Source organism: Pseudorca crassidens, chromosome X, assembly GCF_039906515.1.
Source record: "Pseudorca crassidens isolate mPseCra1 chromosome X, mPseCra1.hap1, whole genome shotgun sequence".
NCBI lineage: Eukaryota > Metazoa > Chordata > Mammalia > Artiodactyla > Delphinidae > Pseudorca > Pseudorca crassidens.
In genome coordinates this window covers 96,205,280-96,230,134 of record NC_090317.1, presented here as the reverse complement: position 1 = coordinate 96,230,134, position 24,855 = coordinate 96,205,280, and positions in this window count along the sequence as shown.

The following is a 24,855-nucleotide window of genomic DNA, read 5'->3' as shown; positions in this document are numbered from 1 at the left end:
GGTTTGTTGGCAATCTTTGGCATCCCTTGGCTTGTTCCTTGGGATCACCCAGATCTCTGCCTTCATCTCCACATGGCATTCTCCCTGTGTGTATGTTCTCTGTGTCCAAATTTCTCTTTTTTATAAGGACATAGTCATATTGGATTAGGTGAATAAGGCCCACCCTAATGACCTCATCTTAATTTGATCATCTGCAAAGGCCCTATTTCCAAATAAGGTCACATTCACAGGCCTGGGGCTAGGATTTCAACATCTTTAGGGGAACACATTTCGACCTATAATAGGTGGTTTTAAAACATGGCCTTCACATTCTTCAACATTCCTCCCATCAAGAGGTAGGTCTTGCCCCTCCCTTTGAATCTGATTGCTCATGATTATGTCTACTAATAGAGTATGGTGGAAGTGACTTCCAAGGCTAGGTTGTAGAAGGCCTTATAGCCCCTGCTTGGCTCTCTTGGGAAACTCTAGAAGAAGCCAGTCACCATGTTAGAAGTCTGACCATCCTGAGATCACTGTCCTGGAGATGTAGGTGCTCCAGTCTTTAGTCCCAGCTGAGCTCCTGGCCAACAGCTGGCATCAACGTCTGCCCTGTGTGTACACCATGTTGGACATCCAGCCCATTCAAGCCTTCAGATGACTGTAGCCTCAGCTGGCATCTGACTGCATCCACATGAAGACTCCAAGCAAGAACTGTGTAGACAAGCCTTTCCTGAAGTCCTGACCCACAAAATCCTGAACAAAGTCAAACTACTGTTTTAAAGCCACTAAATTTGCTAAGTTGTTGTACACCAATAAAAAAATAATCAGCAAGAAAAAGAAAATGAATATTGGTCACCCAATAAGAGCAGTGAGGAATCTGAGACTCAGAATTATCATCAGGAAGATGGCCCCCATGGAGCCCTTCATCAGAGGCTTTGTATTTCCAGGTTTCCACTGAGGGTTGGGGTCCCTCTTTCATGCTGAGATACTTGGTTAAGATAAACGTACATTTGAGTAACCAAAATGGTGATTTTATCTGAATGTTCAAATAATCATTTTCATGGGAGAAATTGTGTCAGGGATAATCACAGTTAACTATTGTAAGGAAGGCAGTGATCCTTGGCTTGCCCTATTATCAACAGGCTGCTTTGCCTGAACTGGGGGTAGTGGTCATTGGAAAACATGGCGCTAGCTTGCGTAACTTCACCAAGAAGCAGGTACCTCCGCTCCCCCATTTTATAGTCAACGGCCCTATGGGGAGCATGTTTCTGGCAGACCCAGAATTCTACACCATAGTTTTCAGTTTCCTAGTTTATTCCGGGACCCCCAGAGCCAGAATCTACTTCTCAAGTGATAGGTGAAAATAGGGGCTTGTCTTGTGATAGAATTTTATTAACGTGCTAAAGGTCATTCTGTGCTGACTGGCTCATCTGTGGGTTTTTGTGCTGCTTCCAGTGTCCAAGTTCTACTGCATTTCTGTCCATGTGGCTCTGTTCCTCTGTATGCTTTACTAGGTCTCAGGACTCAAGATTTCTCTTTTATCCCTTCTTTATATTGTGTCTAAGCTAAATCCTTGCTTTGCTCGACTTTTGTTCTATTTTCCTTGACTTCTTCATATTCAGTTTCATGCTTTGATCGACCTCTCCAACAGCAGTTGCCAAGCAACTTCCTTTCCCTTCTACAGATTCCTCCTAAAATTCCATGTTTCATGCAGCCCTTTGCTCAGCCACACTGGTGCTCTCCCGTTTTTGTTTGCACTGTGTTAAAACTATGGATTATAGACCAAAGGGATACTACATGGAGCAGGATGCAAAATGGTTAGGGCATAGGCTTTGGAGTCAGAGAAGCCTGGGTTCAAATTCTGGCTCTGCTACATATTAACTGGATGATATTGAGCAAACTGTTTAACTTTCCAAACCTCTCTTTCCTCATCTGTAAAATGGGTGTAACAAATTGTATTTTCCAAAGATGGCCACAACAATCTCCCATCCCCCATTCTCCTCTAGAACCTTGCCACTTCCTCTCAGAAGATGAGGCCTATGCCCCTTGCTTTTGAATCTGGATGGGTTTGTGGCTTGCTTGTAATCAGTTGAATGCAGTGGATATAATGCTGCATGACCTTAGAGGGTAGGTCAGAAAAGGTGATGCAGCTTCCACCTTGCTTGCTGGAACACTCACGCTGAAGCCATGACCTGCCACATAAGCTGTCTGGCTGTCTATAACCCACAATGCTGTGAGGAAGCCCAAATGAATTCTGGTTAGAAACCATATTGAGAAGTTCTGAAAGTACAGTAGATCCTCACTATTTGCACATTTTGTATTGGTGACTTTCTCTATTTGCCAAAATTTATGTGTAACCCCAAATCAGTGCTTGCAAGGCTTTTGTGGTCCTTTGGGGACATGTGCATAGTGACAAATGATTTGAGTCTCCCAATGCACACTTCTCAGCTGAGGTCAAACAAGGCAACCTTCTGCCTTCTTGTTTCAGTGCTCATACTGTAAACAAGTGTCCTTTTTGCAGTCTCATATTTAGTGCCATGGTTTTTTGTTTGTTTGTGTTTTTTTTATTGGTGTTTTTGCTGTTTAAAGTGGCCCCCAAGCGTAGTGCTGAAGTGCTGGCTAGTGTTCCTAAGCGCAAGAAGGTTGTGGTGTACTTTACGGAGAAAATACATGTGTTTGATAAGTGTCCTTCAGACATGTGTTATATTGCTGTTGGCTGTGAGTTCAATGTTAATGAACCAACAATATGTATCAAATAAGGTGTCTTGAAACAGAAACACACACAAAACAAGGTTACATATTGATCAGTTGTTGAAAGTATTGTGACCAGAGGCTTGCAGGAACCTAACCCGGTATTTCCCCCAGGAGCAATGATTCAGCATTTGCTAATTTAGTGTTTATGGTGACTTTATAGGACATAAATACCTCAAATAGTGAACATAAACATGGAGGATGCTCAGTCAGCCCCCAGCTGCTCCAGCCTCCTGCAGTTCCAGCTGCAGTCACTGCCTGACTGCAGCTGCATGAAAGACCCCGAGCCACACAGTCCAAGAGAGCCTCCCAGATTCCTGACCCTGAGAAACTGTGAGGTACAATAACTAGGTTTTTAAACAAAAATATTTAATACATCTTATTGTCATTTATATATTTATAATACTTATCATATTATTTATTAATATTAAAAACTGATGCCTCAGTAGCAGCCAAAATAGCGGGATTAACAACACATTCCTCACAAGGTTGGGGGAGGATTAAATGAAATGGTGTACATTAAGTTGACAGGACTAAATGATTTTATTAAGTGCCAAGCACTAGGCTACCATTAATATCATGAGCCCTCTGTATTAGCCTTTATTTTATAGAAACACAGATTATCACATTGGAAAGAGACTTTAAAGATCACCTAGGCTAATCCCTGTATTTTCAGGTGTGAAATCAGAGGCCCAGAGAGGGGATATTGTCTGCATCACACAGAAAATTGATGGCAGAGTATAAATTAGGAGAAAGGCTCTATCTCTATGCTGAATAGGAAAACCTTGTAACTGTTTCCTTGCTTGTTTTAATTATAGATGTGCCTTAGTTATCGAAAAAGCAAAGCAGAATATGACTCAAATATACAGAGGTCTTGAATTTTCACTCATCCCTTTTGTCCTGGAATCACAGGTGGGATGATCTTTTATTATTGGTCTTCACAAAAGAGAGTTGTTCAGAGGGATGGGAATTGTGCCCTGGGATATGCTTCAGTAGATACCAATGTTATTATTGGTTTTTGGTTAAGGGTTTGGTCCCTTTGTGGTAACTTTCAGCACACAGTGACAGGCCAGGGCATTAGCCACTGGGAGGGTTCAGGGGTGAGGGTGGTGAGGATGTCCGTAGTCATGGTCTTAAAACTCTTGATTTCAGATCCTGTTGACAGTAGCTGGACTTTGGTCTTAGTTCCTATTTTATACTAGAAATGAGATGTTTCTAGGGTGGTTAAGATAGTCATTTTTTGTTCTGTGTTTTCTGGGTAATCAAGTGTCATCTTGGATGGATGTGCCTGTGAGCTCTGGGCCGGGCTGGTGAGTAGCAACAGGACATCTCAATGGCTCAAGCTGCTGAGTAGGGAGGGGGAGATAGTCTAGAGTTAAGGGGGTGCAGGCACCACAAAGGAAACCAGAAGCCCGAGCCACCAGAGGTGACGGTTCATTCACCCTTGCAAATTCTTTATAAAATATCTATCCCTTTTAACAGTACTTTGGCCCATAAATGTGTACCTCCCCTGGTGCATTTATTAATGAATCTTTTCTCTTTGCATAACTAGCATAATCTTATCATTTTGAGAAGAAAAATTTAAAAGACTATATTTTGAAGAATTGAGATGCCATTTTGGATAAACCTTAAAAGTACCAAAGCCAAATACAAAAGCAGACCAGTAGCTTGGCCCTGTACATTTTCAATCTCTTCTGACTCAGGATGGCCCTCTGGAGGGCTTTAGGAATGTTCTTCAGGGTTCCTTTGTCCCTGGCCACAATGCCACAGGGACCACACGTAGAACGATGGCGGCTGTTGCTCTACTTCTCACCCTCTGCCAGGAATTTTCTTTTTAATTCTCTGTCCTGGGTGCTGGGACCTTAAAACTGTTGTAATCCAGAACTTAAATTTGCTCCCCAAGAATTAATGGAAGACAGATTCCATCTCTTCCCTCTCATCCTTTATGTGATGATGTTACAGCTTAATTCTCAGAGAGATAAGTTTCTTTAAAGAGACAGGATGACTTTCATGTCTGTAAGCCACTACATAATGTATCCAGAGTGAAGGGATTCAGTCATTATGGGTTAATTAATAATTCAATAGATATTTATTTTATGACTCCTAGTGAGGAAATGTGTCCACCAGAGGAGAAGTTGGTCCCCTCCTGGACACATAGACAAACACATGTCACCTGGGCTAATGGCAGTTCTCTTCCAAGCCTTATCCAAGACACAGGCTGCCTTGGCCCATTGGGTCCTGGGGGGAAGTGGATCCCGATTATGCAGACAGATGCATCGGGCACTCTTAACCTCTCAGCGCCCAATAATGATTCCTCTACCCAAAGCCCTTGCCTGATTCCATGCCCAGTAAGCAAACTGTTGATTATAAGCTTCTTCCTATGTTAGATTTCTTCTAGGGAGAGAATGCAGGGGTGCAAGTGTTCAGCCCTCACCTGTGGACAGATATTTCTTTGTGAATCAGTAATCTGGCATTCCTATTTTACATATTCATCTCCCTGAAGGATGTGGTTAATGGGGGTCTGTCCTGGAGAGACAAATCCATAAACCTTTCCTGGAGGTGCCATTGAATCGTTTGGGTCAGAAAAATGTAGGTGAGGAAAGGAAACTTGTCAGGACCAAACTTTTGGGAGTTGATATGCACTGAAAAAGGACCCAGTGGGGTTAGGCAGGAAGCTCAACAAATGCCTGACAGACGTGTAGGCGTGTGTCTTGCGGGTGGGCAGACCTAGGGGCCTGCCTTTGTAAGCCCCAGCTCAGAGTTTTTCAAAGTATGGTCTTCGGGTGTGGGGCTCTGGGATCTGTTTTCAGCAAGCTCCCAGGTGATTCTGATGCTCACTCAAGTTTGAGAACCACTACCCTGGTCCATGTTATCTTTATCCCGTTCTCTCTCCCTCCATAGCAGTGGCAGAAATAACGAGTGAAAGGATAACATTGTGTGACTAAATGTGGCTCAACACATCGAACTTCCTCTTGTTTCTGTAGCTAAGCATCAGCAGAGCTCCACCCCAAAATGAATTTCCTGTGGACTCGCTCCCTAGCCACCAAAGAAACCTGTTTTCTAAAATTTTTATCACCTTAGTTCAAATATCCATTAGGTAATGAAATAATTTGGGGGAACAGATATTGGGGTGAAGGAGGACAAACTGTAGATGTGAGATTTAAAAAGGCATTTAAATATTTTATCCTCAGAAATGGGATTATTATGCTCTTAAACAATTAAAAGAAGCATTTATTTAGCACATGATGTACTCTTTGTATCAAAAACTACCTAGAAAAATTTGAATGAGGGAAGCTTTTCTTTCTTTCTACCTTTCAGCATCCTTCTTTGCCCTCCTGCTCTTGGCTCCAGGGCTCTCGTGCTGGTCCCTGATGGCTTAGATTCGGCACCTATACATACGCCCTGTGATGCAAACTTAGCTTTCTCTCCTCAAAACCTTCCTGTGTTGAAGTTTATGCTCACCCGCTACTCAGCTAATTGTCTCTCTGGAAAGCAATCTGACCAACTTATTCATGGCAAAGTGTTGCTAAAGGATAATAGCTGAAGGTGTTTTCCCCAAGGACCCTTGAGGGCCTAATCTGTCAGATCAGGTGAAATACACTTCTAATGGTGGCATCCAAGGCATCACAGAAGGAAGGAGGGAGGAAAATATTTGGGCAGGCAGACCTTCCTAGGATTCCTAAAATGATATCATAGACTTTTATTATTAATTTTAAGGAGAGTTTTACTCAAAGCTGAGGTTTAAAGAAATAGTATAAGGATATTCAATAGAACTAAAGAACCAAAGCCAACTATAATAGGTGACAAAACCCGCATGTTCAAAAAAACATAACCAGAACTCATTAAAATTGAACAAAAACCATCCAGAGACTATCACACCAGCAGCAAAGTTTAGAGGAGGCTAGAAACTCACGAAGTGGATTTAAGGAATCAGTAAGTACTTGGCTTTTCTCCAGCCATCCCGGTGTTTTCTTGGGATGGAACAGAGCACCGTGATGCAGCTCTTGGGAGAAATCTATGTGCTTCCCTTGGAATTTAAGGGTGTTTAGGATTAAAGAGACTGATGCCTACTTCTCACCTGGAGAAGTCTGAAGGGCAAAGCTGGCTGGAGCAGCAACAAGAGCAGTCCAAGGGTAGGGCGAGCAGGATAGGCTGTGTTTCCACCATTTAGTGGGCTGGGATACAGATCCTGGGGGCCAAGAGGACTGTGGGCAAGGTAGCTGGAGTCATCTTTCAGGGACCCTGCCCAAGAAGGTGGCTTGTTGGAACAGGGGGATTCTAGAAGTAAGAGGCTTCAGGATTTCTTGCAGTTGGAAAAGCTGAAGGGAGTCAGAACTGATCATCCAGAGTGTGTCACCAGAGCCAGGAGACTGCCACTCAGAGGATCCAAAGATCCCACTCCCCTTGCAGCTGCAACCCATAGAAGATCCAGCACTTCGGTGGCTGCCATGACAGAGGCATTTTATAATAGCATCACTGACATGCGATGTTGCCCTTTTCCTATAATCTTGTCTCTATCCCAGAGAAGCAAGCAGAAGTGTGCAAGAAGGGGAAGTGTACCAGCCTGGGTTTGATGAGAGGAGTAGAATTATGATGAGTAATAAAGAATAGGGGTTTATTATAGGAATTAAACCTTATACTTCGCGGGAGCTGATGGAGAAATCTACGTGGGACTGTTGCTTCTAGGTCTGGTGTTGGAGCCAGCGTCTCTATAGGTCAGCCAGGCCAACTAGCCGGGAAGGGAAGCTGGATGTGAAATGCGGAAGAGCAAGGAAAAACTGGAACATGTGAGGACAAACTGGAACTTGATGTCAGAGGTGACCTGTAGGGAAGGCTGGCACTGTGTGCTACAGAGCTGCAGGCATGCCTGGCCCAGGACCTAGAACAGCTGAAGAAGGAGATCCAGCGGGATTTGGAGGAGCTGCGGGCCTCAGTGTTGCCCACACCAACGAGGTGAGCCAGCAGATCAGCAGCAGTGCATGTGAGCTGCTGCTGTGCCTGGGGCCCTGCTCCCACCTTGAGAGCATGAAAATGGCGGCTCCTTCACTTCCATCTTATGCAAATTTCTCCTGTGCTCCTTCCTAACTCAGACCCGTACAGGGGAGGGAATTCTGGGAAAAGTAGTTCCAGGCCGCACTACAGGAGAAAGAGTGGAGAGAACTGTTATGACTTAAAAAAAAAAAAATTTACTGAAGTATATTTTACATGAATTGAAACACAGAAATCTTTTTTTTTGTTTTGGCACGCTGCGGCATGCGGGATCTTAGTTCCCTGACCAGGGATCGAACCTGCACGCCCTGCAGTGGAAGCGCAGAGTCTTAACCACTGGACCACCAGGAAAGTCCTGTTATGACTTCTTATCCAACTCTTTGGTTCTCTGAGCCAGGGGAAGGGGAGAAGCTTTGAATTGGATATGAGATTAAAATATTGACTTAGACTGGATTTTTTAAATACCAAAATAGGGCTTGTTCTTAAAGTGGCCTAAAAGTCAGGAGATTTTACAGCTGAAACTAACACAATAGGTCAATTTTTAAAAAGTCAGGAGATTTGTGTAAGACGTTTTCAAGAGGCAGGGAAACTGGTTTGATGTAACCAGGTTGAAGGCAATAATGAAGAAAAATACAGCCATTTCCTATTTATACCCAGTCAGGTTCAGCCTGTTTAATAAACCAGTTCCACAGGCATTTAACTTGTGTGGGTTCAACTGTATACATTGCTACATTCTTCCACGTTCGTCAGTCTATCTCATATAATTTAAAATACTTAAAATTCTATTTTGCATCTCTGCTTTATTAAATATTCTCCACCACTATATACTTTATATGTATAAAATACATATAGAAATTCATATAAGTATATAGGGTTGCACTGTATATACAAAATCACCTGTACTGTTCATTTAAAGCACTTTTCAAGGGTTATTTTTGCAGTATGGGATTTTTGCCTTATGTACTGGTTGCTGAAGTTAACACTCTGTAAAATGAAGGTGTGGCTCTTCTGTACCACAAAATTCAGGGGCAACGGAGGGTAGGATGAAGAAAGCATATGGTTTTTAAACTCATTGATTTGCCCAATATATCCAGTTCATCCAGTCCCTTCTAGAGAAGGTGTGTTTTCACTTTCTAAAATGATAACATGTTAGCGATTAAAGCAACCTTAAAGGTCACTAGTCACCCCTTATTTTAGAACAGGGAAGCCAGTTCCTAGAGAAGTGAATTAATGTGTCCACGGTTACATGGTGCCTTGGTGTCAGGTCCAGAAATAGAACCCGGTACTCCTATATCAAAATTGACTTTCCCTTCCATCTGCCATGCTACTCTGCATTCTTGCAAGTCTTTCTAGCAGGCACTGTGAGCCCGACACGGTTTCGAGCCATCTACGGACTGAGGGTCCCCACAGCTTGGACCCAGGCCATTGCCCTTGTTTCATTCTGGGCCAGACAGGGGTGCAGGATTGATCTCAGGAATGACAAGGGCTCTTTTGTTTCAGAACTGGTTTCTTCTTCAATGCAGGATTCCCAGGGTGGATGGGATCTTTTTTTCTCCCACTTGTCCCCTTGTGTGCAGCCCAGGCCCCTTCCCTGGGCATGCTCACTGCCTACTGCTCTACTGTGGTTCAGGCCCGGGGCTGAGGCTCATCTGATGACCAAAACCAAGACTGCCACCGTGAGCAGCTCAGCCCCAAGGCTGTAGTCCTAGCCATGCACCGTCTCTTTAAAACAGACTTCGAAAAGCACTCTGGTCTCAATGGTTTGAACTCACACTTGGAATCAGCTTTCCCCTAAGCTTCCCCTGGGATTCCATTCTCAGCACAAGCCTCTGTCAAGGGTTGTAGTCCCTTAAGAGTTCTTTGTGAAGGAGAATGATCATGTTCATCCACCCCCCTCCCTGGCCCATCTGATTCGTGGGGAGATAGCACTTATAATTCTTCTTGGTCCCTTTGGGATATCAGATACGGAATGCTCTTCTTCCCCCTTCAGATGTCTGTCTTGATTTTGTAGCTTTTCCTTCTAGAGTTTCAAAGCAGGTAAAGCGAAGCCTTCCTATGACATTTGGAAACCTCACCACTCAGCCCTTTTTCTGTACCTCAGTTGGTAAAGCGAGTGAGATCTCCTGATGCCCCCAAGTGTCTAAGCATCTTGGTTTTAGACAACCACGGAAAATCCCGGCCTCTATTTTTTTACACCTGCTGCTCAGTGCTGCTCCCCCCACCACAGTGTGAGCACTGCTCTATTTCCCAGCCTGGAAGAATTCATTTGCATCCCCCACTTTCCCTTAAGACAATAAAAAGCTTAACAAAGCCCATACAAAGAACAGCAGTGCCTATGAGTAGGGGGAATTTTTCTACTTGAAATCAGTATTGCATTTTTTCTGTTGTTTTTGGCAGCTGACCACATTGAGGCCTCTCAAATAATCTGTTAATTGCAATGAGCTGAATGTCTCTCTCTCATGGAACACACATCTGATTCATGCCTTCTGCTCTTTCCTGTGCAGCCCTGACACTGTGATGGTGATGCAACTGGCATATAATTCTTCTCACTCACACTGGAGCAGAAAATAAAAGCAGAGTGTGTGCCAGCCCCCTGGGTACCGTGGGATAAAAGGAGGCAGCCACAGAGCCAGAAAGGAGTGGATGCTGTGTTCCACCAGGGTATTTCCCAGGGTGTTTCACAAGTGTGTGTGTGTGTGTGTGTGTATGTGTGTGTGTGTGAAAACCCCCAAACTCTGGAGAAGCCACCATCCTTTAATTGGCCTCTTTGTATGTTCTGGAATGTCATTGCGGGCTTGGCAGGAGGCCAGGGATGATGCTGAATCTATCTCAACAGATATTTCTATGATGTTTTCCTAATGGTGTTAGGGGAATTCAGAAGACCAGGGTTCAGCCTTTGATCACAACATTATATCAACAAGTGCTCAGACATCGACTGAATCAAAGAGCTGGAAACAAAAGTCTTTTTCTGCCTCCAGCTGGGCAAGTCCTAACAAGATGGTGATCAGGAAATGTCCGTCTCCAGAGGGCTTTGCCTTCTTTTTCAGGGCCCAGGCCACTTAGACTAAAGGTACCCACCATGTGCCAAACCCTTGTGTGGAGGGCTGGGTACTGAGGCTACAATATGGAGCAAGATAGACATGTTAAGGAGACCTGAAGACATAAAGGAGGCTTGGGAAGAAAGATGTGGCAACTCTAGGCTCTTCAGGAGTGGATCCTTCTGTATATATATTAAATTGTGCACATATACGTTAGGCCTTATATGACTTTCATCCAACCAGCTTCTATCTCCAAACAGCTGGGTATTTTAAATCACAGCTAGATGTTTCAGATTTTCTATCTTTAGGCCAGTGGTTCTCAGAGTGTGGTCCAACAGCATCGGCATCACTGGGAACTTTCGAGACATGAGGAGTCTCAGGCCCCATCCCAACTCTGGGATGAAGCCCAGAACTCAATGCATTTTAACTGGCCATCCAGGGGATTCTGATGCACGTGCAAGCTTGAGAACCACTGCTTTAGGAGAGTTTGTGCCCATTGCTTCTAGTAACATTGTCCTTTTCTCTCCAAATAGAAGCCAGCATGGTCAAATAAAAATCAGGTGGAACACTCCATCCAAGAACAGTGCAATTGTTGCCTGTGTTCACTTGCTAAGATTGACCTGGTCTCTTCCAGCACCTGGTTGTGAAAGTGGGTGGAAGTGGGTGGTGTACGAAAAAAAATGAACCATGGGAATGATGACCTAAGAGATTTTTAATAACTCGAATTTTGGTGAGCATTTGTTCCATGAACGACTCACCTTTTCTTTGCCTTCAGGGAATTTCTTTCTTAGTAAAAGAATAATTTGAGTTGCAAAGGGGCTTCATATTAAATTTCCGGTACAGATAAAAGGGGCACAGGGAATAGATTGTCTTATAAGATGTAATGCTATATTGAATTGAATGTCAAGTTAATGATCTCTTTTCTTTGAAGTTAAGGTTATGGAAGATCTTGAATCAAAATGATTCAATGACGCAGAAAGGCAGCAAATTCCTTTTAGTGATTTACTTGGTAACTTTGAGTAATTCTTCTGCTGTCTGCCTCATCTACTTGCCCTACTTCCTTTAATGACAGACCTGTACAGATTGTGTTTGGTACTGACGGTGCTTCACAGATCTCACATCTCTTAAACATGCCATTTTTGGTGTGAAGAATTCCTACGTATATTGAGAAGATAAGAGCTTTGATATTGTGAAAAGGGGGTCTTGAATGACCTCCTGCCCAAGGAGAGAGTAGTTTCTACTGTGCCGATGGGTGCACGCTCAGCCGTGCCAACTGTCTGCCTAATTGGATCCATTAATCTCCACTGATAAGTTAGCCAATGTACAACCCTGCCCAGGTAACTACAGTGAGTGTATCAATAAACATCTGTTGAGGACAAACTAAGTGAGGAAGATGCTGAGAGTTTAGGGCTCAGGAAGAAAAGAGATGTGTAAGATGCATTTTTTGCTTTCAAGGAACTTCAATTCTGAACAAATGAGTCTTTGAAAGAAAGCCCTAAGAGAGTGACCAAGGGTGGGCCTTGTAGGGATTGTTAAAATGCAAATCAGAATATGTCCCTCCTGTGCGCAAAACTCTCCTAGACTTCCCACGTCACACAGTGTAAATGCCCCTGTCCTTACTAGGCGCTCCACGTCCCAGTCCTCTGAGACCCTTCTGATGGCATCCTCTTCCTCCTCACTCCTCCTCACTCACTTATTGGTAGGGGACCCTGCCAGGCACAATCCCAACTCCCTGCTTTTGGATTTCTTGTTCCCTCTGCCTAGAATGCTTTCCTCTTCATGCTTACCTTCCCTGCAGCGCACTCCACCCCCATCACCACCTTCCCCACACCAGTCCTTAGCATTGGTCACCATTTAACATACTTTATACTTTTATATAGATCTTATTTATTATTTGTGTCTCCCAGCAGAGTTACATAGTCCATGAGGGCAAGGTTCTTTGTTTCATTCAGACGATGAAAGAATGAATGAATGCATTTGGTTTGGCCAATAAACAGAGGAAAGTTCCGAAGACTCCACATACCCTGTTTCACTGCACAAGGGCAGCCTAGAATAGGAGCTGGGACCAATATTTAAACTTCTTCTATGCCAGCACAACCTTGCCTAAAACCATTATATTTTGTTTCTTAAAACTCATGATCAAAATTCTTAGGCAAGCAAATAAATTAACCCCAAATTATGACCCAATTTGCATGTTATGCTTTAAATTGTATTTTAGGATCAAGTAAATTCTAGGACATGTTCCTCAGCCCTAAAACATGCACATTTCTTTTTGCTTTCTTAAATATCATTATCCTAGAAGTACATCCATTCATCCTTTTAATTCATTAAAGCGAGTATTTATTTACTAAGTACCTGCTATGTGCCAGATATTCCTCTAGGTGCTGTAGATACAGAAATAAACAGACAAGACAAAAACCTCTGCCTTCATGGAGCTTGCATTCGTGTGGGAGAGGAAGATAATTACCAAGACAAATATATACTATGTTGGGAAGTGATGAGTACTAGGGAAAAAAATTAAAACTGGTTACAGGACATGGGGAAGAGCTGCTATTTTCAATAGAGTGGTCAGGGAAAGCCTTATGATTAGGGGATTTGAGGCAGAGCCCTGGAGAGTGAGTGAGCCAAGTGGCTATCTGGAGAAGAGCTTTCTATACAGGAGGAAGAGCATTTGCAAAGGCTTCAATGTAGGACCATGCCTGGAATGTTTGAAGAATAGCAAGGATGCCAGTGTAGCTGAGGCAGAATAAGCAGAGGAGGGAGTAGTATGAGATGAGATTGGGGGCAGGTCACATAGGATCTTAAAAGCTCCTGTGGGACTTTGGCTTTTCCTCTGAGTGAGGTGAGAAGCCAATGGAGGACTTTGAACAGAGGGTTGGCATGAATTGACTTGTGTTTTTAAAATATCATGCTGCCTGCTTAGAGAACATACTGAGTTGGGGCATATGAGCAGACACAAAGAGACCTCGCAGAAGGGCTATTTCAGTATTCCTGGAGACAGATGATGGTGGCTTGGACCAGGCTGAGGTAGTAGTGGATGTGAGAAGTGGCTGAATCCCTATATGCTTTCAAGGTAGAACCAGCAGGATTTGCTGACCAATTAAATGTGGGGTGTGAGAGAATGAGATGAATCAAGGGTAAGACCGAGGTCTTGGCCTCAACGTCTGGAAGAGCAGAGTTGTCGCTTACTGGGAAGGAGGAGACTAGGGAAGAGTGGGTTTGGAGTGGGAGTTGGAATTTAGTTTGGGCAATGGTGAGTTGTTTTTTTTTTTTTAGTTGAAGTATAGTTGATTTACAATGTTGTGTTAGTTTCTGGTGTATTGCAAAGTGATTCAGATGCATGTGTGTGTGTGTGTGTGTGTGTGTGTGTGTGTGTATGTGTGTGTGTGTATCTCAAGATATTGAATATAGTTCCCTGTGCTATACAGTAGGTCCCTGTTGGTTATCTATTTAATATATAGTAGTTTGTATCTGCTAATCCCTTCCTCTTTGGTAACCGTAAGTTCCTTTTCTATGTCTGTGAGTCTGTTTCTGTTTTTAAAATTTTTTTTTTAATTAATTAATTTATTTTTGGCTGCGTTGGGTCTTTGTTGCTGTGTGCGGGCTTTCTCTAGTTGCGGTGAGCAGGGGCTACTCTTCATTGTGGTGCGCGGGCTTCTCATTGTGGTGGCCTCTCTTGTTGCAGAGCACAGGCTCTAGGTGCACAGGCTTCAGTAGTTGTGGCTTGTGGGCTCTAGAGTGCAGGCTGAGTAGTTGTGGTGCACGGGCTTAGCCGCTCCACGGCATGTGGGATCTTCCCGGACCAGGGCTCGAACCCGTGTCCCCTGCATTGGCAGGCCGATTTTTAACCACTGCACCACCAGGGAAGCCCTCTGTTTCTGTTCTGTAAATAATTTCATTTGTATCTTTTTTTAGATTCCATATATAAGTAACATCATATGATACTTTTCTTTGTCTAACTTACTTCACTTAGTATGATAATCTCTAGGTCCATCCATGTTGCTACAAATGGCATTATTTCACTCTTTTTATGGCTGAGTAATATTCCATTATATATACATACATACATATATATATACATACACGTATATATATGTGTGTATATATATATATATGTATGTATACACACCACATCTTCTTTATCCACTCATCTATCGATGAACATTTAGATTGCTTCCATGTCTTGGCTATTGTAACTAGTGCTGCAGTGAACACTGGGGTGCATGTATCTTTCAAATTAGAGTTTTCGTCTTTTCCGGATATATGCCCAGGAGTGGGAATGCTGGATCATATGGTAACTCTATTTTTAGTGTTTTAAGGAACCTCCATATTCTTCTCCATAGTGGCTGCACTAATTTACATTCCCACCAACAGTGTAGGAGGGTTCCCTTTTCTCCACACCTTCTCCAGCATTTATTATTTGTAGATTTTTTGATGATGGCTGTTCTGACCGGTGTGATGTGATACCTCATTGTAGTTTTGATTTGCATTTCTCTACTAATTAGCGATGTTGAGCATCTTTTCATGTGTCTGTTGGCCATCTGTATGTCTTCTTTGGAGAAGTGTCTATTTAGGTCTTCTGCCCATTTTTTTTTTTTTTTTCGGTACGCAGGCCTCTCACTTCTGTGGCCTCTCCCGTTGCAGAGCACAGGCTCCGGACGCGCAGGCTCAGTGGCCATGGCTCACGGGCCTAGCCGCTACACGGCACGTGGGATCCTCCCGGACCAGGGCACGAACCTGTGTCCCCTGCATTGGCAGGCGGATTCTCAACCACTGCGCCACCAGGGAAGCCCCATGCCCATTTTTTGATTGGGTTGTTTGTTTGGTTTTTTGATATTGAGCTGTATGAGCTGTTTGTATGTTTTGGAAATTAATCCCTTGTTGGTCGCATTATTTGCAAATATTTTTCTCCCATTCTGTAGGTTGTCTTTTCGTTTTGTTTATGGTTGGGCCATGGTGAGTTTAAGATAGCTATTCGACATACAAGTGGAGGTGTGAAGTAGGCAGGTAGATGGAAATCACTGATACAACCGAGGGAGCTGGTGCACTTTAGAGTAACATCACCTCCTGACTTATGAGGGGAACTGGGCCATAACTCATCTGTTAGGCTGACTGTCTTGAACGTATGTCTCTCCTAGTGGTGGGAGGCCTTGGTGGTATCTGCAAACCTGTGACGCTTCATTTTGTTAAAAAGCCACATTCTCATCACTTCCCTTATTATGTTCAGAGAAGCAAAGGCCACCAATCTACATGGAATTTTTATTAGGGTATCAGACCTATGTGAAATTTAACTTGTTTTTTTTTTTTTTTACACCCAGAGACAATAACCCATCAACTTCTGGCTTTTCCTTCTCTATCAATTGGTTATACATGTTTTCATTTCTGTATTAACAGTGAGAGTACTGAGGTGATCATCACAATTCAAGGCATTATAAATCACTTATTAATATGTGTCACTATGCCTAGAGGTGAAAAGGGCCTTCTGACTTCTTGTGGGCGAGGTATGTGTGGGATGGGGAACACCCAGAATGCAAGCTGACCACTGGCCATCATCTTGGAGTTGGCAGCAGGTGGGTGAGGTGGTGGTGGTATAGCCACCAGTAGTTGGCATGCTGTCTTTGTCATACGTGCCATAGGTTGTCAACCTGTATGTTAGAAAATGTAGAAAGCAATTAGCAGGCTTCAAGGATCGAGATTACATTTTTTAACCAAATAATTAATAAGCACTGTGGTAGTCAGGTTAATGGCTCCCCAAAGATTTCCTTGTCTGAATCTCCAGAATCGGTGAATATACCTTACATGGCAAAAGAGGCCTTGCAGATATGATTAAATTAAGGATCTTATGAAAGGGAGATTATCATGGATTATCCTGGTGGGCACCATGTAATCACAAAGAACTGTATCAGAGGGAGGCAGGAGGATCAGAGTGACTGAAGGAGATGTGACAATGGAAGCGGAGGTTGGAGTTATGGGGCCATGAGCCAAGGAATGCAAGTGGACTCTAAAAGTAATACAATTAATATAAGTGCTTACTATCTGTGACACCTGTGCTAAGTCTTTATTATTTTGTTTTACCTTACAAACAGCACTCTGAGTAGTTATTACTATTGTCCATTTTAAAGATGGTAAAACTGAGGCTCAGAGTAATTATGGCTAGTGAGCTCACCCATGGTCACATAGCGAGTAAGTGGCGGAGCCAGGTTTTGAACCAAGGCCCTTCCAACTGCTAAGTTGGAATTCCAAAATAATATGTTGTAGTACTTCATATATATATATATATATATATATATATATATATATGAAAAGTTGACTTTTAAAACATAAGCAAAAAAGCAGAATGGATTTTTTTAGGGAAGAATGGCAAAATTTACTAAACTCAAGTCCCCTTGAGGTCAGGCAACCTCCTTTCATCTGGCAGATCCCACATCTAGCGTATGGTAGATACTTCAGAGGTATTTGTTGAATGGTCAAACTGCCAGTATATGCTACTTCTTTTATATATGTTGTGGCTTCTAAATTTATCCAGCTGAATGTTTGCAGTCAGGCTTGCGTGGGAAACCTCTGCAAGGTGGCCAACCCTCGCCATGGGTGTGTGTCTCCTGGCAGAGCTGTTTGAGTATAGTGCCTCTTCCTGAGCTGCCATGCAAATGGAGGGGATCTGTGAGCCCAAATAATTAAAAAGACTGAGAATAATCAGAAATCATTTCTCCAGGGCTTTTGCATGCACATGAATACCTTTACCTCCTCATCAGATTGCTCTTAAAAGGGCTTTGCATTGTCTGAATATATATCAGCTCATGTTCAGGAAGGTTGCCGGATATAGGGTGGATGTGACAGAAAAGCCAGGCTAGGGTGTAAATTGTGCTATCGATCGTCCACCAGCTAGATAAGCCAGTTGAGGATAATTAAGAGTGGGTGAACTGTTTCCGGGTTGCACTGCCTTGTGTTTACTTGTGCAGATATTTATGTTGGTTCTAACCTCTCTGAAGACCAGGTCTCATGGCACACAAGGTCCCCTTGCACCTCCCGCACTAGCGTTCTGCTCCCTTCCTGGCCTTGCCTGACATTTTCCAACACCTCTGCCCATTCTTGCCTGTGGTCACCAGTTTCTCTGCTACTAAGGCCAACTTCTCTGTCCCAGTATTTCCAGTATCTTCTGTCATGGCCATTAAAATCTGTTCTGTGTGGAGTTCTCTGACCTTCAGCAGCAGAGCCTCTAGGGGAGTCACCAGGCTGGGCCCTGTCCAGCATCCTTCTCCATGTTCTCTCACATCCCCTGTTCCTGCCTATCATGGTCACTTTTGTGAAAATTAGAGCAAATGGATGTCTCTGCAGTGAATGCCCTGCCGTCAGAAGGCCTCCTGAGGCTGAGGTCCGGCATTGAGGTCCAGTGGGGGAAGGGGTCACTATTTGATCTTCTGCATCAATCACACCTCAGCATGAATAAATCTGGGGCTCTTTCCTGAAAAGAAAGTTAATTAATTAACTAATTAATCGAACAGTTTTCAGTGGGGTGTGCAAGGAAGGAAGTCCAAGGAAGTTATCAGAAGATTTTGCACATGGTTGGGGTTCCACAGTGATTTGTGTTGAAAGGGTGAGAGAATTAGATCCTAAAAAAAGAGAAGAAGAGGTTTGTCTTAGGATGGGGTCCTCGGAAGCCAATTCTAAGGTGAGGATGTGAGTGGAGACCAGGTGGTTTAGGTGAGAGGTAGAAATCCCAGGAAGCACTGCAGGGGAGGTGCACTCCCGAGCCACTTACCATTTGGGAGGGACAAATGAGAGACAGTGAGGGGATGTGCCTCAGTTTGATCTCACTTGAGGGGCAAGGCAGCTGGGGTGTTCCAGTCTGCAACTGGTTGAGAGCTGCCTCTGGGGTTGCCGACTGCCCAGTACTTGCAGCCTGCCAGCACTCAGGAGAAACATGTTCTCTGAGCCAGAAAAAGCCCCCAGACAGAAGTTGCAGGTGTTTGCAGCAAGAAGCTCTTGGCATGGATGGGGATCAGAGGTATGCTGAGGAGATATGGGCGGGACTGACAGTAGCTGATACAGCGCCAGAGTCCGGAGGGCTGTTTCAGATGCAAACCTCCCTCCTCCGCAATGTTTTTCAAGCTTGGTCTTAATGCTCCTCAAATAACCTAGCTTGTAATAAAGGGCTTTGCAGGCAGTGACTTAGTCTCTTTGGGCTGCTGTAACAAAAATATCATTAACTGGGTGGCTTATAAACAACCAATATTTATTTCTCACAGTTCTGGAGGCTAAGAAATCCAAGATCCTGGATCCTGCAGATTTGGTGTCTGCTGAGGGCCTGCTTACTCATACATGGTGCCTTCTTGCTGTGTCCTCACACGGTGGAAGGGGCAAGGGAGCTCTATGGGGTCACTTTTATAAGGGCACTAATCCCATTCCTGATGGCTCCATCCTCATGACCTAATTACCTTCCAAAGGCCCCCACCTCCTAGTACCATCACCTTGGGTATTAGGTTTTCAACATATGGATTGGGGGGACACACAATTCAATCCATAGCAGGCAGTAAGCACATAGTACATACAAGTTGATGGATCAAATGAGTGAGTGCCCTGTGGCAGAGGTTGGATCTTCATCCCAGGCATGCTTATCACCCAATACTAAGAACTATTTCCTGTGCGCCAGGCATGTGCATCTTCCAAATGCACTTTAAACTTGTTCTAGAACCTGGGCTTTCTGAGAACAGAGACGTTTCCTATTGCTGCCTCAGCTTAGCCCATAGTTTGTAGGTAATACATTTCAGTAACATTTAGGAAAATTTACCACACAACTTGTTCTACACACAAAAGCTAAATGTTAATGCAGTGTTTTACTAACTGTGCTAAAATCAGCTAGCCAGCTGGTGATTTACCCAGAGGCCCTTTACTGTTGAGACTCACATGGGGTTTTGTAGCCAGCCTGAATGTCATTTATGTAAAATTGCAGTGGTGATGTCAGGCGGGTGCTCTTTAGCTTTATGGCCGGCCTGGGCAGATTAGATATTTACATGGGGTTTTCTCTTAACCCCTGCCACGTCCCCTTTCTCTAATCCTGCCAGGTGGATGTGCTTGCCACGTGGAGGGCTTAGGGCATGGGAGAGCCACACCAGGGTGCCAGGCAGGAAGTGTTCCTGTTCAGTGGGTCCATCATTAGCAGAAGGAGCCACAGATGTAGAGTGAAAGTGAGAGGCCCAGCTTTGTCACTCAGTCTGTCTGGCTCCTGGTTTGAAGGCAGAATAGTGCCAGGGTCGATACTGGTGTGGCTGTCAGCACAAGGGAATCAGAGTCTGTCTGGTGGACTCAAACACTGAATGGGTCTCTGGGTTTGGATTTTGGCCTCAGGGTTATTTCCTCCCCTGGTTCACCCTGTGATTATTTTCAGCAAGCCATTTTACTCTCTCAGAGCGCTGGTTTGCTTATTGCTAGAACATGCAGTGAATATATTTTACTTTTTGGCATACATTGGTACTGGAATTCACATTCATTCATGCGTTCATTCATTCCTTGAGTGCCCACTATTGTAGATGTTGGGGATTTAGCTCACAACTGAAAGAGCCCTGGCTAACTCTCCCAGCCAAATCCTGACCCAGATTGGAGGAATTTGGAGGCTGTGTTTCTAGTGACTTCACTAGTAATGGCTGAACCAGGGGCAAACCGTTTGGTCCTGTTGCCAGGTGGCAGTCTTTTTAAAGAATTTAAACTCGCTATTGCTTCCTTGAGGAATTGGGAAATAAGGGAATCCTTATTTCTGGAAAAGTGAAATCTTATAGTTGATATAAGTGGGGGGGGGCTTCTTGTTTCCTTTTGTTCTTTATCACAGATTAAGATCCAGAGTTTGACCTGATAGTTGAAACGTTATACTTTTTTTGAATTTATTTATTTTATTTATTTATTTTTGGCTGCCTCACTTCTGTCTCCCATAACCAAGATGTAAAGGACGAGTTTGGGGCTACAGGACACGTAAATTGAAGACATCCCAAATTTCAATAGCCAAGAATTCAAAGAAACTATCAAGTAGCTCTTGACCTCTGGAAATATCCTGCCAACTGGTTCTTGGGGCTGTATTGGAAAGATCTTAGCATTGCTCTGAATGCTGAGAAATGCTGAGCTCCAGAGGTACTCCTCACTCTTCCCATTTCAGCTGAAAGCAGCTATTGGAAAGCTCTGAACACACAAAGCATAGAGTAAGAATCAAAGTTTCTCATATAAATAAATAAAATCACGTTTCTGTGTGATGGCTGCCACATCATGTGGAAATAATTGAATGGATTTTCATCAGATTTGGAAGATATGTTTTGAATTGCCTGATAAAATATATGCTGAATGGCGTATGGAAATCATATTGAGTTGCCCATCAGAGCTCCTTCTCCATGAGAGAAGTACTCAGTCTCTAGACCAGGCAAAACTGAGGTGTGACAAGATACCCCTGGGCCTCCCAATGTGGAGAGACACCTGAAAAAGACTGATTTCAACTTTGAGTCCTTAAGTGGATTCTGTGATCTGCAAGCACTGATCTGTGATTGGGATGTTCCTAAGTTGGACAACTCTAAGAAGATGCTCCACGAGGAGTTGCAGCAGAGATTAATTTATTTATTTAAAGATAGCTAGTGATTCTCCTGAGTAATGCTGGGAGACTAGCTGGTTAATATAACAAAGGTAGACTGTAAGAGCAGCAGTAACAGATAGCATTGCAATATACAAAAAAAATACTTAGGGGCTTCCCTGGTGGTGCAGTGGTTGAGAGTCCGCCTGCTGATGCAGGGGACACGGGTTCATGCCCCGATCCAGGAAGATCCCACATGCCGCGGAGCGGCTGGGCCCGTGAGCCATGGCCGCTGAGCCTGCGCATCCGGAGCCTGTGCTCCGCAACAGGAGAGGCCACAGCAGTGAGAAGCCTGCGTACCGCAAAACAAAAACAAAAAACAAAAAACAAAAAACTTTACTTGCACGTAGGTATTTTATTTCATTTACTCTTGTTCTCAGCTACATTCCTCTATTGTATTTATCAATTACAGATTATCTAACCACTTTACCAATATTAGAATAAAAGTTCTCTCTCTCATTCTCTCTCTCTCTCTCTCTTTCTGTCTCTCCCTCTCTCATACATACACACACACACACACACACACACACACACACATACTCACACACAGAGTTGTCTGACAGACACTATAGCAGCTTCTCTCACCTCCTCCTCAGGCATGCATTGTTATATATGTCTGTCAACCACTCCTGGTAGCTCCACAAATTGCAGGAATAATAATAAAATAATCCTGTGATAACACATCCCCACTCCTCCAACAATATGAATTCAGATATAAGTCTTCATCACAGTACTATCTGACTGGCCCCTCACCCAAGGAGAGAGCAGGCATTTCCACTTCTACCATAAACCCCTCTTTCTGCCTCTCTTCCACAGCCTCAGTGTTCCCTAATCACCACCACCACCACCTCACCCCGGGCTATTTTTACTTCCCACTTTGTTTCCTGAATAAGTCAAACTTTACAAATCAAAGAGGGAGAAATGTGTTAGAGGATGAGAAGGAGAACAAATAATGGGCAGACTATAGCTGTTTCTCTCTGCTGAGCTGCCATGGAAAGATTTTCATTGTGACGACCAGAAAGAAATGCATGTTTTAAAATGCATGTTTCATTGTTTTAAAATGCATTGTTTTAAAATGCATGTTTCATTGTGAATACCAGAAAGAAATGCATGTTTTAAATTGTCCCCCTCTGGGAAGGTAGAGGCAAAATGAAATTGCCAAACATTCTACTATTAGGACAAATGAGTATGAAATTAGGCAGCTTCCAAATGCACAGGAGTGTGCTCTATATAGTGCGTCTTCTTTTGCACTGTATTAAGCTTACACCCACTCAGCGTCTCGGGACGCACATTTAGATCTCCTTTCTGTTTACAATCCTCTTGTGTTCACTCTCATTGGTAGATAGTGCTGGAAACCAGCACAGAATATGAACCAGAAGAGGATAACTCCTCAAACCAGGTCAGTGAGCACATTAGACAGAATAATTTGAGATTATAAGCAAGATTTGTCATTGTAAGGATAATGTTTCAGGGACTTCCCTGGTGGCGCACTGGCTAAGAATCCACCTGCCAATTCAGGGGACGCAAGCTCGAGCCCTGGTCCGGGAAGATCCCACATGCCGCGGAGCAACTAAGCCCGTGCACCACAACTACTGAGCCTGTGCTCTAGAGCCCGCGACCCACAACTACAGAGCCCATGTGCCGCAACTACTGAAGCCCACGTGCCTAGAGCCCGTGCTCCGCAGTGAGAAGCCACCTCAGTGAGAAGCCCGCGCACCGCAATGAAGAGTAGCCCCGCTCACCACAACTAGAGAAAGCTCGCGTGCAGCAACAAAGACCCAATGCAGCCAAAAATAAATAAATTAAATAAATAAAATTTTTTAAAAAAGAATAACGTTTCAACTATCAGGTCAAACTCTGGATCTTAATCTGTGATAAAGAACAAAAGGAAACAAGAAGCCCCCCCCCACTTATATCAACTATAAGATTTCACTTTTCCAGAAATAAGGATTCCCTTATTTCCCAATTCCTCAAGGAAGCAATAGCGAGTTTAAATTCTTTAAAAAGACTGCCACCTGGCAACAGGACCAAACGGTTTGCCCCTGGTTCAGCCATTACTAGTGAAGTCACTAGAAACACAGCCTCCAAATTCCTCCAATCTGGGTCAGGATTTGGCTGGGAGAGTTAGCCAGGACTCTTTCAGTTGTGAGCTAAATCCCCAACATCTACAATAGTGGGCACTCAAGGAATGAATGAACGCATGAATGAATGTGAATTCCAGTACCAATGTATGCCAAAAAGTAAAATATATTCACTGCATGTTCTAGCAATAAGCAAACCAGCGCTCTGAGAGAGTAAAATGGCTTGCTGAAAATAATCACAGGGTGAACCAGGGGAGGAAATAACCCTGAGGCCAAAATCCAAACCCAGAGACCCATTCAGTGTTTGAGTCCACCAGACAGACTCTGATTCCCTTGTGCTGACAGCCACACCAGTATCGACCCTGGCACTATTCTGCCTTCAAACCAGGAGCCAGACAGACTGAGTGGCAAAGCTGGGTCTCTCACTTTCACTCTACATCTGTGGCTCCTTCTGCTAATGATGGACCCACTGAACAGGAACACTTCCTGCCTGGCACCCTGGTGTGGCTCTCCCATGCCCTAAGCCCTGCACGTGGCAAGCACATCCACCTGGCAGGATTAGAGAAAGGGGACGTGGCAGGGGTTAAGAGATATTAAATCGTGCTTTGTGCTCGCTACATTTTTGCCTCTTGGGTTCCAGGAAGGTTTGCTAACCAGATCATTTCCCCTGTCTTGGGGAGATTTATGTCACAGGGCTAAGTACCCTGCTGTGCTCCACTTCCCTTCCTGACTTTTGTTTTCAAAAGCCACAGCATGTAGTGTTAGGGATTTTGCATTTTCTTCCATGGCTGATAATGAAAAATATCAAACATATGGCAGAACTGAAAGAATTTTACAGTGAATACCCATTACGTACCATCTAGATTTTACCATTAACATTCAACTACACTTGCTTTATCACCATCATCATCCTTCTATCCACTCAGAGAACTGCATTTTTTTTTTTTGGAAGCGGATGGTACAAAAGCATAAAGAAAAGAGGGAAACGTCTCCAAGACTGGAAAGGGGGTGATGGATTGGTGCTTTGTGGTGATGGAGGCCTATGGCCCTGGATTTCACAGTGCCTGAGAGGTAGAAGAACTGAGAGGGGCATGGCTAGGAGGTGTGCAAGGTTATCAGGTCCCCAGGCACTGAGGTGCCCAAGTGGGGCACAGACATGGCAGATCTGCATTCCAGGAACAACGCAGGCTCCAACATCGGTGACAGAGAACTTGGATTGAAGACTAGCAGGCTTTCCCTGACCTCAGTTCTGCATTAAATCCCTGGGGGCGTTTGAGCAACTTCTAGGAGTCAGGGAGAGGTTAAGTCCCTAATGAGAGTTCATTTTTTTGTCTGGTGGGAATGGGACCTCAGTGTTAGATGTGATTTGATTTCTGAAAACCAATGAACTTTTATTTGCACAGCTGGTTTT